The sequence below is a fragment of the Colias eurytheme genome, chromosome 8 (assembly GCF_061535395.1).
Source record: "Colias eurytheme isolate Ceu_HAF_F1 chromosome 8, ilColEury1 Martin Lab GWU primary, whole genome shotgun sequence".
NCBI classification, from domain to species: Eukaryota; Metazoa; Arthropoda; class Insecta; order Lepidoptera; family Pieridae; genus Colias; species Colias eurytheme.
In genome coordinates, this window is record NC_142987.1 from 3,801,164 (window position 1) to 3,818,181 (window position 17,018).

Sequence of the window (17,018 nt, forward strand, 5' to 3'; positions counted from 1 at the left end):
TACAAACTTACATTTTCCAGGTAATATAATTTAAGAAATTGTTATAAATAAATTAATAATACGGCATTATATTTAAAAATATTGCCTGTGTGCGAGATTACTAGAAGTTTTAATACGACAATGGTATAAAAGTGTCGTTTTTAGTACAAAAATAACCTTAAAAAAAAATAATTTTCATTTTCGATTTTCACAAAAACTACGCATTTTTGTTGGAAAAGAAAAGCAGTTTGTTAAGAAAATCCACTACCAGCTATCGATTAAACAGCACAAAATAATGAAATTCGGGGACATCGAATCAAATATTTAACCCCCATGTCCCCTAGTGGGGTAAGGGGCAGATGCATTATACATCTGTTTCACTGATCGATTTTATTTACCTACTTGTCTCTAAAGAATGTGAGTGAATCAAAGTCTGTTAAATATACTTATAAAGATAACTATTAACTACGCTATAAAAACAAATTACCTAAATGCACGTAAACAAAAAATTAATAACATATTTCGATACTGTTGTTTCAAAATTATTCACGTCAGCTGAAAATGTGAAATTTAATTTAAACACGCTGTGTAATGGAAACTTTATAAAAATACTTTTCATTTTAAAACATGATAACGTGGTTAATGTTCCACTTTCTCTAGAGAAACAATTGACATACCTACTGTTTCTAACGTCCTTTATTACTAGTGTTATAAAGTTAAGTCTCAAGCATTGCGCTTGAGAAATCACATTTCTATTGTCTATTCCTTGGAAGTAAAGTTCTGTTGACAAGATTATGAAGCGTTGTGGTCATATTACATGTGTTGGAACTAATTTTCTATAGTTTATAGTTTTGTTTGTAGGGGAAATGTTAAGGATACATTTCTATTTTTTAGTATGTTTGTTCAAGAGGGTTCGAATCCCGGGTATAATTTTCTATAGATAGATTGGTTTGCATACAAATATTTTTTATACAAACTGACATAATTTTTAATAGACAGCATAATTGCCAAAATAATGAAAAGCTTGTAAGTCTAAATAAGCTTAGAAGATTTTAAGCTATTGCCTAGCTTCTCCTAGCTTCTATCGCGGGCCTTGAGCGCGGGGACCGAATGAGAAATTCCGTAACGAAAAAACCTCACGCTCCCCACTCCGACGGGCTCGGAGGTGTGGCATGATGAGGCATTGAAGGTATGCTATGCAATAGCTTTACCGCGGCAGTCCCCGAGTGCCACACGTCTTTTTTTATTAGTTTCATAAATTGACGACAGTCATTACTTAGATCACTTTTAAGCAACACGAAAAAGACAATTCATTACACTGAAATTAACTTCTATAACATACCACCCTTCATTAGGGACTTTATTCGCATTGACATAAATATTATTTAAACTTAATTAACAACAAAATGAGTAATTACGTTCAACAAACTAAGCCTACCGAATTTCGGGCTAATTTAATCGGCGAACGAACCAACTCCTTAAAGAAAATTTGAATTGCAGACAAAATTAATGATTTCATTTCGATTCCGTTAACGAAGATAATACTGGGTGATAATAACGTTGTTTTGACCTTGGGATCTTACAATCGCTTACATAAATACTCGGCTTTGCTTCGAATTAAAATGTAGTTGAAGATCACACTTTTGGAGATAAATGAATAGAGATGAGTAAGTTCATAATTTTCATTTTTACATTTACGATATGAAATTGACTACAAAATATCTTGTCGTTGTATTTAATAATTTCGTAAGTTCCCTTGGCGTAAAGATGTATCTTAAATAATGTATTAGAACAATTACCTATACAAAAATAATTAAGATAGAGCTATATTTATCTTCTATTTAGTAATTAACGTAAAGAATTTTCCGAAGTTAAAACCGATAAAGCATCAAGCCGCTTTAATCGGATTACTTTGACTTACTTCTCTCCAGAATAAAATCGAATAAATTATGTGACATGTACTTCCACTTCAAGTGATTTGCAAAAAGTTGAATAAAATATTGGATTGAATTTGATTAAAATAGTCCGTAGTTGCTAGACAAAGTTCAGCATCTCTGAAAGGGGCCTAAAGTGGGCACAGAGCCTAAAGAGGGCACTCAGTATAGTATCGGAATTTTAAATAATGGCGCGCGCGCGACTCGTGAGCACGATCCCCACACCCCTCCCACCTTGCGGCAGTCGTTGGATTCGCTTGCGAGCACGCATTTACAAGCTGCAACAAATAAATGTTTTTCGACGATTTTTGAAAAATATTGCAAGGTATGTAATATGTGTTCTTTTTATTTTGGTGTTTACAATCCTTTAACCAAAATTTGTTAGTTATTAAGTGGCTATCTGGCCATATTTTGGTTCCATAAAAATCCACGTGTCTAAAAATTTTGAGGTAGAATTACGTCTGAACCTTTCAAATGTCGAAAAAGGCAAAGCGGGCAGGGTAAAGCGGGCACGCGCCCGCTTTGCCCCGTCCGCTAAAATGTTACCTACATTCTTTTGTTAATTTGCTTTTTCCTTTCAGATGACCGCTTATAAACGGCGTAAATATAAGCGTAAAACTTCACAAGCCTCATGACAACGCTCAACTATGCAGCAAGCAAAACGAGAAGTGCAAGAGTTAGGAAAACCTGTCAAAAAAGTAACAACTAAATATGGGATTCCAAGAACGACATTGCAGACATCTTAAATTGGGTTCGTGTAATGTAAAGCTTAGTAGGTTTACTACTTACTGTCTTTTCTACGGAACAAGAAATGGAGCTTTTGGAATACGTACTCCACATGGACTCTTTATTTTACGGGCTGTCTAAACAAGAATTTTTGGAACTTGTATACCTACCTATTACATTATTTTAGGATTTATAAAAAAATATATATACAGTGCGACACAAAAGAGATGAAAATAAATGAGGGCGCCACCGTCGCTCATATAGCAACACTGATACTGCGACGCAAGCGATCTTGATACTATAGAATAAAAATCCAAAAATCTATATAATATAATCTAAAATAAATACCGCGATTTAAACCGTTATAATTGTTTCATTGTAGCAATAGTGTAAATTTAAGACAAAAATACATTAGTATTTTAATTGACCTACCTGGGTCAAATTTTACTTAAATGTATTTGGAATTAGTTATTTTATAAAAATCGGTCAAGTGTTTAGACTGCAGAGGCGCACATAGAATCAAACATACAAACAAACAAGCATACATGCAGCTCAAACACATTACCCTCTTTCTGGGTCCGTCGGGTAGAAAAAAACAAGGCGATTTGAAAACCACATATTTTTATTTTTTTTGTAGATAAATTTTGTACATTAATATAATTCATCAAAATCTGAATATTCTACTCCTTCAAAGGACTGATCATCACTCTGTTTCGAAGTACTGGCAAGAGGGTACGGGGCATCTTCAGTATCTGTAAATATGATACAGTAAATATGATTTTTTTTCTTATGGTTTGATTAATAGATAGATAGCTGTATGAAAACAGTTATCACTATACAATGTAGTAAAATCTAAACTAGGTACTTTATTTGAGGCTGGTTGGATTGGATATAACTTCTTGACTCAAATTGTGCTGGTCGCACTATAAAAACTAGTTTTTGTTTACATACAAATAACCTCAAATTAAATTGCGAAAACGTAATAATCGCCATACATACATACATTAAACACTCGTCACTAATGGAATATTCTATTTTACGTAGTACTGAGCAAAAATAAATGGAATCTCACCGGTATATTCTGCTGTACGTTTGTAAACGTTTTCCAAATCAGTCAATAAATTTCCAGCTTGAAATTCGGACAAACACCGAATAAAAACTTTATACACCACATCACGGACACCGCTACGTTTAACCTTTTTCATGATGTCTCCTTTTTTATTTAAATTTCTTGTTCTAAATAACAATTTTATCTCAATAATTCTCCACTTCACGAAAAAAACAACAAATTTTTATTCAACTTGACAGCTACATTGCCAATTCAGGGTTGCCAGGTAATGAAAAACGAATTAGTTCCAAAATAATTAATTTCATCTCTTTTATGTCGTACTATATATGAAATAATTGTATCGCTTATTAGAGACTAAATAATGATAGACTGTAAACAGGGCGTTATTTTTTTAAATATTATTTCAGATATATCTGGAAATATTGTACCTAAAAGTCTAAAGCTCCTAAGAAGTTCCTTTGTTTCATATATTCATTTAAAAATAATTGTATGACTGTTTGAAATACATAACTTATAAAATATTTTTGTGTCTTTTACTCTATTTATTATTGTATATATTATTTGTGGCTGTATATTTCGAAATCTACTGTTTAAATCCAGGCCTGCCCGCTTTACCCAACTACTGCCCGTTTTGCCCTAAACGAAAGCCCGCTTTAGGCCTCCCCTTCGGGCAAAGCGGGCAATCGTAGGCTTTTAGAAATCTGTTAATAATTATTATATACTTTAACTTTTGACAAATTTAACCACTTAGCATTCAAAAGTATTTATTAATGGAACTTTTGGCAAAAAAATAAATGGATTAACTTCTTTTCAAACTTCATTTTTTTTAATTTTCCCGTAAGGTGCCCCCTTTGGGCCCATCTCCCCTAGGTAACTATGTACTAGTAGATATAGTATTGTATTATCTGTGGTATAACAGCTATTCTGTATTGTCTTGTATTGTCATCTAGTCGTATTATTGCAGTTATTATATTGTTTATATAATAAAATTTCCATATTAACGTATGTTGTTTATTTAACAACAAAAATATTTTACAATCATAAGTATGTCTATTTTGGGTAATCATCACCAAAATACATATTTAAAACCTGATCACATTGTCCGATAAGTTTAGGAAAACAACCAAAGTTACAAGTCTCATGTGTTCATAACTTCACAGCATAATACTTTGATGACAAACTCCACACGCCCACACCACTGTAACAAACGCAAAGACGCCATGAGAGGCTTTCATAATTAATATTTTCAAGCGTTCGTAATTACTAAGGGAGGTAAGTGAAATTTTCGCTAATCCAATGAGCTTGCCCCGAATTTAGAGATTATGCCGAATATAATCACAAACTCGCGAGTAGCTACGGAACACCGATCTAAATTAATCAGGTGACTTACTTCGCGTCTTAATTCTGAATCTCAGCAAATCTACTTGAAATGCGAGATATGAGCCTCGTTAATGTGCTTTAATTAGTTCTCCAGTGTTATAATTATAGATGCGACTTTTATATGACAACAAAGGTAACTTTGGATGAGATTGTGTGTTAAGTCGATGGAAATTGGAAACTTATACTAAACTAATGTATCGACTATTTAGTATGTTCTCTTCAGTTCTATTGTAATGTTGTTACATGTAAACGACATTCGAATGGTAGAAGGTAGCGTATACATATGTATACAAAATTTTGCAATAAAATCTGTTAACACGATGCGCGAATTTAAATCATGAAAAAATCTCCATTTTGCGAATGCGAATAAATCTTCACCAACGTGTCAATAAAACGTATTGTTTACACCACTCCGGTCCATCGAAAACTCATACATCAAATTCACATGTAAAATAAGTGAAGAGCATTCCGCGAAATGGGTTCCGCGGGAATTATGCGGGTTTTTTAGCACAAGGATTTTCTACCAAGTTTTATAGGAGATTTTCGTTAAATTAGATATGGTACTTCTTAATCAAATATTCGTAAAGGTATGAAAGTAGTGAAGCTTTTAGCATGAGCACTTAAATTTTGTTATTGAAAACACTGACACTGAAAGCATGATGCATATTATTATCATGAAGTGAACACCATTAAAAATTCAAATTGAAATTCATTATCTATAAATAATAGTTATGTATTGTAATAAAAAAAGTATTTGGAAGAATTTGCATGATAAAGTTAAAATTTCGTAAATTTATATAGATTATGAATGAAAATGAAAAATCCATAGGTATCAATGACTAATGAACCGGTAGTTAAGAAAATTACGTGCGCATATTTAACCCATGTGAGTATACCGGGCTCCGTCGATCAAAGCGCGTCGATATGGAGGACCCTCGTTCACTCTCAGAGCTACCCTGCTCTGCGTTAAATTCCTACTTGAACCATTATTGAATTAATTGACGTATTGACCGTAATGATAAAGCACCGTGAGGAGGGGAATGAGGTGAAACGGACACTCGATTTTTCAATAACTAGGGATATGGTTTATGATAATTAATTACAGCTTTTCGCTTTTAAACGAAAGCTAAAGGACTACGGGGAGGATGTGTCCAATAACGACGAAATAACGTTAAGTATCTAAATATTGGAACCGCTCTTGAGTCTAGAAAGCGAAGAATTAAAAACACATATTAGTATCAATTAATAATGTACTTACATTGACTGTTAAGACCGCGTATACAATACGATTCAAGACTAATTTAATAAAGTTTTCAGAGTAATTTAATTAAAATGTTCTATGCCTAATTTTACGTGCATATTCCGTGAATTTTTTAGAACATACGGACCACATTTCCGCGAAGGCATTTCGGATTCTGGCAAAAAACCAGAGCCCACGAGGCTCGCAGCCAAAGGAATGCGGCGTGCGAGCGTCACTTTTTAGTTTTGCTTTGGTTTTACTACGCTTCAGTCGTAAAAGCCTTTAAAGTTTTAAGAGGCTAAAGTTACAAGGGCGTTTTATTTTAATGTAAGTCTATCCATATAATTAATAAATTATTTATTTACATGCACATTAACGACTAAATTTACGACTTCAAATATATAAGTTTTCGTTAGAGTACAAGCTAGTAAGATAAATATTTCCTAGAGATAAGCTTTGTAGACGTGAAATTATGAAGCAGCATTGTCTGTTATCTATATTTTATACAATAATAGCTGACCCGGCGAACTTCGTAGAATCATGAATCCTCATGAAGTAGAACTTTTCCTTAATTTTAATTGTCCAATTCTTAATTATCTACAAATACGCAATTATATTTTTGTTCATTGGTTTGAGTATTGAAGAGTCTTTTCACCATAATCTAACGAAATGCGCCTACTTTCTTACAAAATACATTGATTAAATGCATGCTTCCTTATAATTTTATACCCAAGCATATTAATTAACCATATACTCTGTTTATACACTACTTGTAACCAATTCGGTCGAGCAATGGTGCAGTCGAGCGTTATGTGTGAACTAAAGCCAAAGCAAGACCGACCGCAGAGCAAGCAGGCACCCATAAAACATAAGGCCACTTTAACACAAGCGTGTAATATCAGGCACCCATAAAACATAAAGCCACTTTCACACGAGCGTGTAATATACAACGCGTTTGACGTCCTACGCCAATGATAAAATATTAACGCCCTCTATGATTTACGTTCGAACGAAAACAACACTGAAACTTCCTTGTTGCAATTTTTTTTAAACAAGGCGGTTGACATATCATAAACATGAAATATTTGACAGTATGGCGTTGAAATTCCGAAATGCAAAAATTTTATTTTCTTTTACTGTTTTTCAACACTTTTTCTTTTTTAGAACTCTAAGGAAAATTTTTCGCGAATTTTTTTATATACAAAATCAGTAGGTATGAACGCGCGATATTCAGGTTAGTACCTTCAAAAGGTGTTTGGAATACCTATATTAATTAATGATAAATAAGATATATTTATATGTAACAAATCATTACAGACGCTACTGGCAACATTTGTTGTTAATTAGTCGCAGTATAATATGCTTTTAGAATGAACCGTTAACAATGTATATGTGTCACTTAATAGCTTTTAATTATGAATTATATGCCATATTTTGATTAGAGTGATAATTATATCTCGTAATTAATCCTATGGCAATTTATATCCTCATACCATTTATACACAACTTCATTATCCTACTAACAAATGCGAAAGATATTTGTAATTCTTTCAAGAAAAAACTGCTGAACGTATTTGGATTACACATGAGATACATAAATACTAAGTTTGTCCGCGGGTGTAAACGGCAAAGTTATTTCTCCATATTGCATATTTCATATTCTTCCTAAAGGATCTATCAAAATTCCTGATATCAGGATACCATACCTATTATGTTTCAAAAAGCTCGACTAAATACAGAATATAAAGTCAGGAAAAAGGAACATAATTTCTATTCACAATTTGAATGAACATTCATCACTCATAATAAATCTTAATAAATTTCACAAAAGACAAATAGTGGGCAAACAAGCAGGCCGTGGTTAATTTGTATTTAATTATACCTCGCAACAAAAGATTCTTCATTGTGTATTCGCACAAAGGATGAATAGAAGTTTTTATACAATGTTGCGATCGTAAAATACAAGGACAAGGAAATTATTATAGGTACAAATATTAGCTATAATAGCAATCAGATATAACCTTAAAAATGTAAAGCTGCTAGGTTATTGGGAACGCAGATAAAAATTATATCTTCGTTTCCGTTATTTAGCACAACATAGCTTGACGGATTACATTTATTTTTTCATTTTTCAATACGACATACAATAATCAATAATCAATCTGTCAATCCTTAATAATGATCGAATCATACAAATGATCTAAACATGAATACGTTTCAAATAAATATATAGACTACAAGCCCGCATAGGAAAAAAATATGGGTCAAATGATTAATGAACCACCAGAGGACATATCTAGAACGATAGAAGAGCAAAAAATAATAAGATTCATCACTATGCCGTCACTTGTAAGCTGTCCAACTGAGTGCAGATGAGAATTGAAAAGTACAGGTAGACTCGGTAAATTTTGGTCATATATTTTTGTACGGCATTCTTAACCATCGATAGATCCATTAAAAATAATAAGAAACCGCTCAGTGCCGCACAAAAATGGTGGTCCACCAAGTCGGAATTTTTATTTAATTTCCGAGAGTTACCGGGGGTAAATTTGGTCATTTGACCATGTACGGCATCTGTGTCATACTATTGCTATACTGCTTTTAATCCATTATTCCGCAACGCCGTACAAAAATCATGGGGACAAGGGGAAAAAATCGAGAGTTGTAATCCCCTCTCTTTCCCCACTCCAGGGGGTCATTTGATACAACACGAAATAAATTTATTTTTAAAGTATTTTATGCATAGATAATATTTTTTCATGTGCCGTACATTTTCGTTGGTTCAAAGGGGAAAAATCTGAAAAAGAAAAAAAATCCATATAACGAAATGTTTGCTTTATATTTTGATAATAAAATATAAATATACATTAATATTAAGAAGCTCGAGGTGGTTAATTATCACCTTGGAAAGTCGGAGTCAGGTGGAATGGACTCCGTTAAATTGATGAACTAATAAAAAAGCTATGAACGAAAAGATGTGAATTATATGCAATCAGCCCATGAATACAGGTAAAGTCACAAGCAAATGCTAGTAATATATACATATTCAAAATGTACAAGTAAAGCGCTTTCAAATGATACCAAACACGGCATATTTATCTTAACTTTATTTTTTTACTCTGTATGTTTTGTCCGCTAGAGGGCGCCACATTAGATTTTGTGAAACCCCATATAGCCTTTAGCTAGCTGGTCGCTGGTTATCCAGTGAACAATTCAGACGCTTCTAATGATATGTCATTTGTCGAATTCTGATAAGTAGTTTAGAAGTTACGAGGGAATAGATGAACATACATACATGACCTGTCAAAACCATAACCCTCCTTTTGCTTTGCCGTAGTTGGGTAAAAATATGTTAATGCCGTACTGTATCAAATTGCCATAAAGCACCCTTAAAATTGTAGCTTTCGTCGCTTTCATCAGCCTAAAAGATGTGGTCTGCACAAAAATGTACGGCATCGTTTTTTCCTAATTTATCTATGTTAATACTATTTAAAACAACGAATAAAGTGTAGAAAACTATTATATTTCATTAATCTACGATGTTTAAACTTTAACAAAATTTCCGGTTTTGCATTTCTCTATAACTTTTTTTAGAACGGTTTCTTTTGAACGGCAATACCTACTATACAACAATTGAATTTTACAATATCATGTTAAAAAAAAGTTCCCGTACAGGGTCAAATGACCTTACAGCTCTTTATATCAAGAATTCGATGAAATTAAGATGATTATTGGTATACATTTAAAAGAACAATTATTTTTTGACGGCATTGCTTTTAATAGTACTTTTGAGTGCTAGATAATGTTTTGGAACCGAAGCCGTACTTAGTCAAATGACCCCCTGGAGTGGGGAAAGAGAGGGGATTGCAACTCTCGATTTTTTCCCCTTGTCCCCATGATTTTTGTACGGCGTTGCAGAATAATGAATTAAAAGCAGTATAGCAATAGTATGACACAGATGCCGTACATGGTCAAATGACCAAATTTACCCCCGGTAACTCTCGGAAATTAAATAAAAATTCCGACTTGGTGGACCACCATTTTTGTACGGCACTGAGCGGTTTCTTATTATTTTTAATGGATCTATCGATGGTTAAGAATGCCGTACAAAAATATATGACCAAAATTTACCGAGTCTACCTGTACTTTTCAATTCTCATCTGCACTCAGTTGGACAGCTTACAAGTGACGGCATAGTGATGAATCTTATTATTTTATGCTCTTCTATCGTTCTAGATATGTCCCCTGGTGGTTCATTTGACCCATATTTTTTTCCTATGCGGGCTTGTAGTCTAATATATTAGGAAATTTGGTTATAATTATGGTATAAAGGATTGTTGCCATGCTAATTTCAATTGGTATCGATTTCTTATCATAATATAAAATCTGCAAAAAATGAAAGAATATTATTATATAAACATGTTGGGTACGCTTTATATCGCTGAGCATAACGACCAATGTTTTTTTGATCTTCCTCCGTACTTTTCAACCCACGCCCCTTTTTCACATCGCATACACCTCACTGAAATTATTATCACAGATCACAAAATATGCGTATTGCACACCTAACTATAATCACAGATTATTAAATAGTTACCACGTAACTATAACGTTCTTTTGTACAATGTGCCTTCAATTCAATCGAGAGTATTTGAATTCAATTTAACCTCTCAAACAATCTCAATGGAGCGCCGACACTCAACTCCTTAACTGAGTATACAAAATGTACAATCACGAAACCAAGATAAAACCTTCAATTAATTTCAGTCTGTCTAGATCCGACCTACGTTCGTAATTAGAAAGCCAGTCGGCTCTAGGATCGTTGGTAATTGAAAATCAATTGAAACAATGGCTCGATTCTTGGAGATAGATTTAACTTGGTGTCAACTTCACTAACTTAATTGGAAGTTATAGAATCGCAGTAAAATAAGCGTTTTGTTTTATAATTTCTTTGCAGATAGATGTCTTATGAAAAAAAGAGCATGTTTGCTGAGCACACGTGTCAGAAGTGAAACTTCTTTAGCAAGATCCAAAAGTACCAAAATTGTCACCTTACTCCATGACGTGACGGTATTGCCATGACCTTTTGACACTCAACGCGCCTAAAAATGTTTAATTTTAAAAAATTGTGTAAAATATATCTAATAAATAATGTCATTTAATTTGTAAATAATATATCGGAATACAATCAAAAGACAAGCCGTAATATCTCTAATGAGCACTATACTCCGCTACATGTTTACAATTCCACGTCAGGAAATGGAGGGTCCATTTCCTTGTGTAAGGAAACGTTTATCTCATTTATCTCACGAATTATTATGAAAGATGAATACAATAGCTTTTATGTAAGTGAGTTCTCAACAAACTTTGTGTTTGTTATATGAAACGAGCGATGGAGTTATTTAATAAACAAGGTTCGAAAGTATACAATGCTTTTGATTTAAACGGAATAAGTTTTAAATTTTATATCCTACTGATCATTGGCAGGTAGTAAATATTTTTTGATATTACAATATCCGTTTTTTTTTTTATTTTTAAATAACTGTATTTTGCACCAAGTTTCTTCACATATTAAATGTTCAAAAATTTTATTAAAATAAGTAAGTAGTTTTTTTCTGCACTAGCGGTATCCTCTGGCTTCGTACCGTATTGTGTAGATAAGAAATGGACTATTATAATATTATATAGCCTGTAACTGAACTGTAACTGTAAAGTGTGGTGTAAAAATTATGTTTTTGTATATTTTCGTAACTTTTTTGATAAGTTTAATAACATTGTAGATTTGCTTTTTTAATTAATGGATTTTCTATTTTTAAACATAAATGCATTCAACTTAATGCGTCTTTCTTATGCATGTACTATTTTTGCGTGCAAATTCTTAAATTCAATTTCCCTCTAGTTCCGTGAGAAACGACCATGGTGACACTGCTACAATTAGTTAAGGCTGCGCTACACAATTAATATAACCTAATTATTGTCTGTGACACTTACTTAATTGTATGTCAAAAGTTGACAAATAACAGAATTCCCTACTAAAGTTACGTGTTATTGTGAAGAGGGTATTTTGTCGCAATTTTTATATCTTGGTGCTGATATTATTGTTGAATGACATGTTTTTGTATTGTTCAATTTGGTTAGTTTAAAGATTAATCTTCTCTATTATAAAAATTTGTTGGAATCACAAAATGTGTTGGTAAGTAAGCGCATAGCTCGAGAACGGCTGAACCGATTTCGTTAATTCTTTTTTTTTATATTCCTTGAAGGACGAGGATGGTTCTAAGGAAACACGGGCACGGGCGAAGCCAGGGCGGACCGCTAGTGAATAATAAACAATGCTATGTAGTGTGTTTTTTTTTTTTGTAAATAACTGCCAGAATTAATTATATTTCAATAGAGAATAAAGTACATATTGAAATGCAAAATTAAACAGACTACAAAGACATTATAACAAACAACAAATACTACAAACAAAAAAGAATAAACACTCTTTCACTATGGCCCATTAAAATTTAGAATGCTCTGGAAAATTTTGCCGTTCCCCAATAATCGTCAGCAATTACCGCTTATCTCCAATGGGTATTTTCTGAGCGACTTTAAATAGCTATCATTTTCTCCCGTAGATTCGACAAACCTCTGAATGTTATAGCCGTAGTACCGAATCGGCACAGTTGAAAAGACATTTGCGTTCATGTTTGTGCATTTCGCTATTGTAATACCCTTAATACTCGATTAAATCCCTTTTAAATAGCGACTATGCTTAAAATCTATACGATTGTGAGGTTAAATGGTTTAGGTTAGGAATTAAAAGGGAGAAATGGATTTGCTTTACGGGTTTCAACTCTCGCTTAAACATAAAATGCCAATCTTGCCCATGAAGTGAAATTATTGGGAGAAACAAATAATATGAAAAGCATAATACTGGTGTAGAAAATTTGAAAATTTCCTAAAAACTTTTTTTTGACACGTTGGTAAAGTATTTGTTCAAGAAATTAACTATTGTTGTAATAATTAAATCAAATCAAATTTGACCAATTCAAAAGCACAAAACAATGGTTTAGTTGTCTGTTATTCATTTGAGAAACAATAGCTCTAGTCTTAAATAGTGACTTGAGAGGTGCTTTTAATACTACTGTTGGACCTTACATACTAAATATCGCATGGATAAAGAGACTTACCCATTTTTTACTAAAAATATATCTTAGAGCTTAGGAAAATTCTATGAATAATTTTATTTAAACCTTCAATATACGAGTTATCAATACTTTTAATTCCCTTTGATGATTTATTTCACCGATAACTTTAATTAACGTTAACGTAACGACTAAGGTATTACGTAGCCTACGTAAGCACAATTGTCCTAGAGCTATAGCGTGGGCTTATTATCCTCTATTTGTCCAAAACCCGACTTATAGCTTTATGATTCTTATCGCCCACACTTTAAGACCGTTAATCCGTACGCCTCACCATATTCAATGAGGGATTTGTCAAGGAATCCATATATTTCACTGTGCAAATAGTAGCATTTAATCAAGATATCGATTAGTGGTGGCCTCGATAAGGGAATTACGTCTCGTCTGTATCAGAGCGATGTTTATTTATTCCAAACGAGTGCTTCGGGAAATAACTCAGGAAAGAGTCCCCATTTCTTTCTGGTCATAGATTAAGTTCTAGATATGACAAAATGATATTAGTGCACCCACAATAGAGAATATTTTGTTATAACTGGAATGGAACTGCATTCAAGTTTCGATTTACATGTACAGAATAAACAATCTATTGGTCCAAAGATTACATTTTTATAAGTTCAATAAAATATATGAACAATGAATGCATTTTACTCGTATGTACAAAGAACATTTTGCAAAATAAATGAAGCACTCATTAATTCTCCCTTTTCTTCATATGTATGTTCTTCTTTACTAAATCACTTGTCATTTTATTTCCGCATCTATTATTGGCTTGGAAATAAACAAGTATCCATTGCAATTGATTATAATTATATTGTGTTAAAAAAGTGCTTTGGTTAAATTATTTATTAAATACTTTTACTAAAATTGAATATAATAAATTCAAAGATAAAATAAATAATCTTTGTCAATAAATAAGAAAAAACCAAACACTTATCTTTTGAAAGTTGTGAAAAACTTTCTCATAACCTCACTTTTTATGAAACAATTCCAGCGATTCCTTCGTAAGCCGAAACAATAATACGGATAAGTCGATTTATTTCATCCTACCTTGTTATATCATTTGGAAACAATGGAAAATTTAGCATATACGTATTACAGATTTACAATAGTCAATTATTAATAGACACTCATCAATTAATTTGCGAGGAACTCAAAGCTAGGCCCTGTTGAGTTTTACTTTGATCCTCACTAAAGGCCTTTAATTTTACAAAGAGATTATTATGTCAAGGAACCACGGTAACATGAATTAGTTATTATTATTGTACATTCTGTCAACATTCATGAAATATGTATGACCAATTCACCGTAGTGATCATTAGAGCTTCTATTAATTAACAATTCCATTCATTATTTACCCGTGGACGACTTCGCGTAATGGATTTGACATAGGTATAATATATCTGTCGTGGCCATATCGTAGATTTGGTCATTTCATGAAATGGCCAACATAGTGAATCGCTTTTTAAAAAAGAAACAAAACAAAAATGGTCGCATTTCGTGAAATGGCCATCCACGTTTGGCCGGATCGACGATCTGGCCAAATGTGGATGACCAAATCGTGAAACGTTGACGATGTAACGATCTGGCCAAACTAAATTGGCCATTTCATGAAATGAGCAAATCTACGATATGGCCACGACATATCTATACTAAACGTCCTGTTTATAGTAACTAGTAGTCTTTTAAACCTTTCATGGTTCATGTTACACAATTTTAAAAAATAATTTCTGTATAACTTTTTACCCGACTGCCAAAGAAGGAGGGTAATGTTTTTCGAGTGTATGTAAGTATGTATGTATGTCTTTTCCTTTGTGACCACCTGTAGCCTAAACGGCTTGATGGGTTTTGATGTATGAGGTATCGTTAGATTTGTCTTGATTACGGGAGTGTCATAGGATACATTTTATCCTAAAAGTCCCACGGGATAAAGACATAATAATATTTTTTTTTAGTGTGCAGTCGGGTATTTTGTTTTTTTAATAATAATTACTTGTTTAATGAAATAATATCTACGGTAGTATATTTAATGATCGATTATTTGATCGTTTTTTAGAACGAGTAAATCTCAGTAACCATGTTCAAATCGTAAATTTTTATTTGTGTCTGTACAGTCGATTTATCGAGGTAAGCAATGCCTAAGCATTGTCTGTATAAATCAATCGCCTTATTTAATTTATATATGAATAAAATCACTTCTTGCCGCTGACTATCCCTATATCTTAAAACTACGCATCGGATCTAGAGGCGCATTTTTTTTAACATAGTGCTTTGCGAAGAAAGTTTAGTAATAACTGGGGGGATCACTAGTACTTATATCCATTATTTTTTTTTTCAAAAATGAACCCAAAGTGAAGGGCTGCAATAATAATCTATGACAGAAGCAACGTTGGCGAAGATTAGTGTTTACCAAGCCGCCGCAAGATCCCGGATTAAGACGACCGGCTGTTAGCTACATTAGTTCAACCGACGTTTTTAGAGTTCCCCAGCTAATAAAAACGCGAGAAACCTGTGCAGGTTGTAAAGAATTTCATCATTTTTTGTTAAATCTTAAGACTGTTATTGTGAAGTCAAATTGTTTTATAACGACATAATTATCATAAACTACTAACTACGTGGAAGGAAACACAGGAACCTATAATTAAGAAGCTGTATATAGCATTATTTTTTAGTATCCAATTGAAATTAAACTATGATAATAATTTTTATTTTTATTTTTTGTGTCCCGGGAAAATCACATTTAAATAAGAAAGGTTTATTTTTTATTTCCTCTCAAACACGTCTTGCCTCGTATATTTGAAGAGCAATACGATTTTCTATAATAATAATACGATATATGTAATAATAATTTAATACACAACGGAATATACCTTTTCCTAAATGTTGGAACTACAATTGCGCTCTTTAGTTAGTAGCATTTAATAGCTACAATGGCTTGAGCTTGATCAATAATTACGAAGAGCTTCAGGCAATATCAGCGCCGTTTGTGAATGGTCTACAACAGCTCTGAACTCTCTCAATTTAGAGCTTAGCAAACTTTGTACTATCAATATTTATCTCTACGACGTGAAATTATATGCACTAAAGCGAAAATACATACCTAATGTGTTGTGAGCGGTGAGATCGAAATCCGCTAGACCATAATTTATACGTCTGTGCATTCAAATACAGATAAACAATTGTTTTGATTTTAATACTAATATATGTTATTTTTGTACCATTATTATTGCTGGCTGAATTGATCTAAATAATTGGAAAAATAAACGTTTTTCCCAAAAATATTATTCAGTGAAATATTTTTGGTAAAAATGACTTTGGTTTTGTCATGATGATGATTTAAATAATTTAATGTTAACAATTTTCAAATTGAAACCAATCAATTATTTTAGTTCCGTTTTTAAGTCATTGAGCATGAAAACTATCAATTATTTAGGTATATTCAAACCCACAAAATTTGCTACATATTAGTTATTCGCAAACTAACTAAAATTCCCATTTAAAAG

At 32.6% G+C, this 17,018-nt stretch overlaps 1 long non-coding RNA gene across 1 annotated transcript; it reads right to left on the reverse strand.

Moving 5' to 3' along the window:
- Window positions 1-2,839: 2,839 nt before the first annotated feature.
- On the reverse strand, window positions 2,840-4,036 carry LOC149906391 (uncharacterized). Its single transcript, XR_016456974.1, has 2 exons — window positions 3,712-4,036; window positions 2,840-3,391 (listed from the first exon to the last, which is right to left on the reverse strand). It is a non-coding gene; the product is annotated as an uncharacterized LOC149906391 (long non-coding RNA).
- Window positions 4,037-17,018: the final 12,982 nt, after the last annotated feature.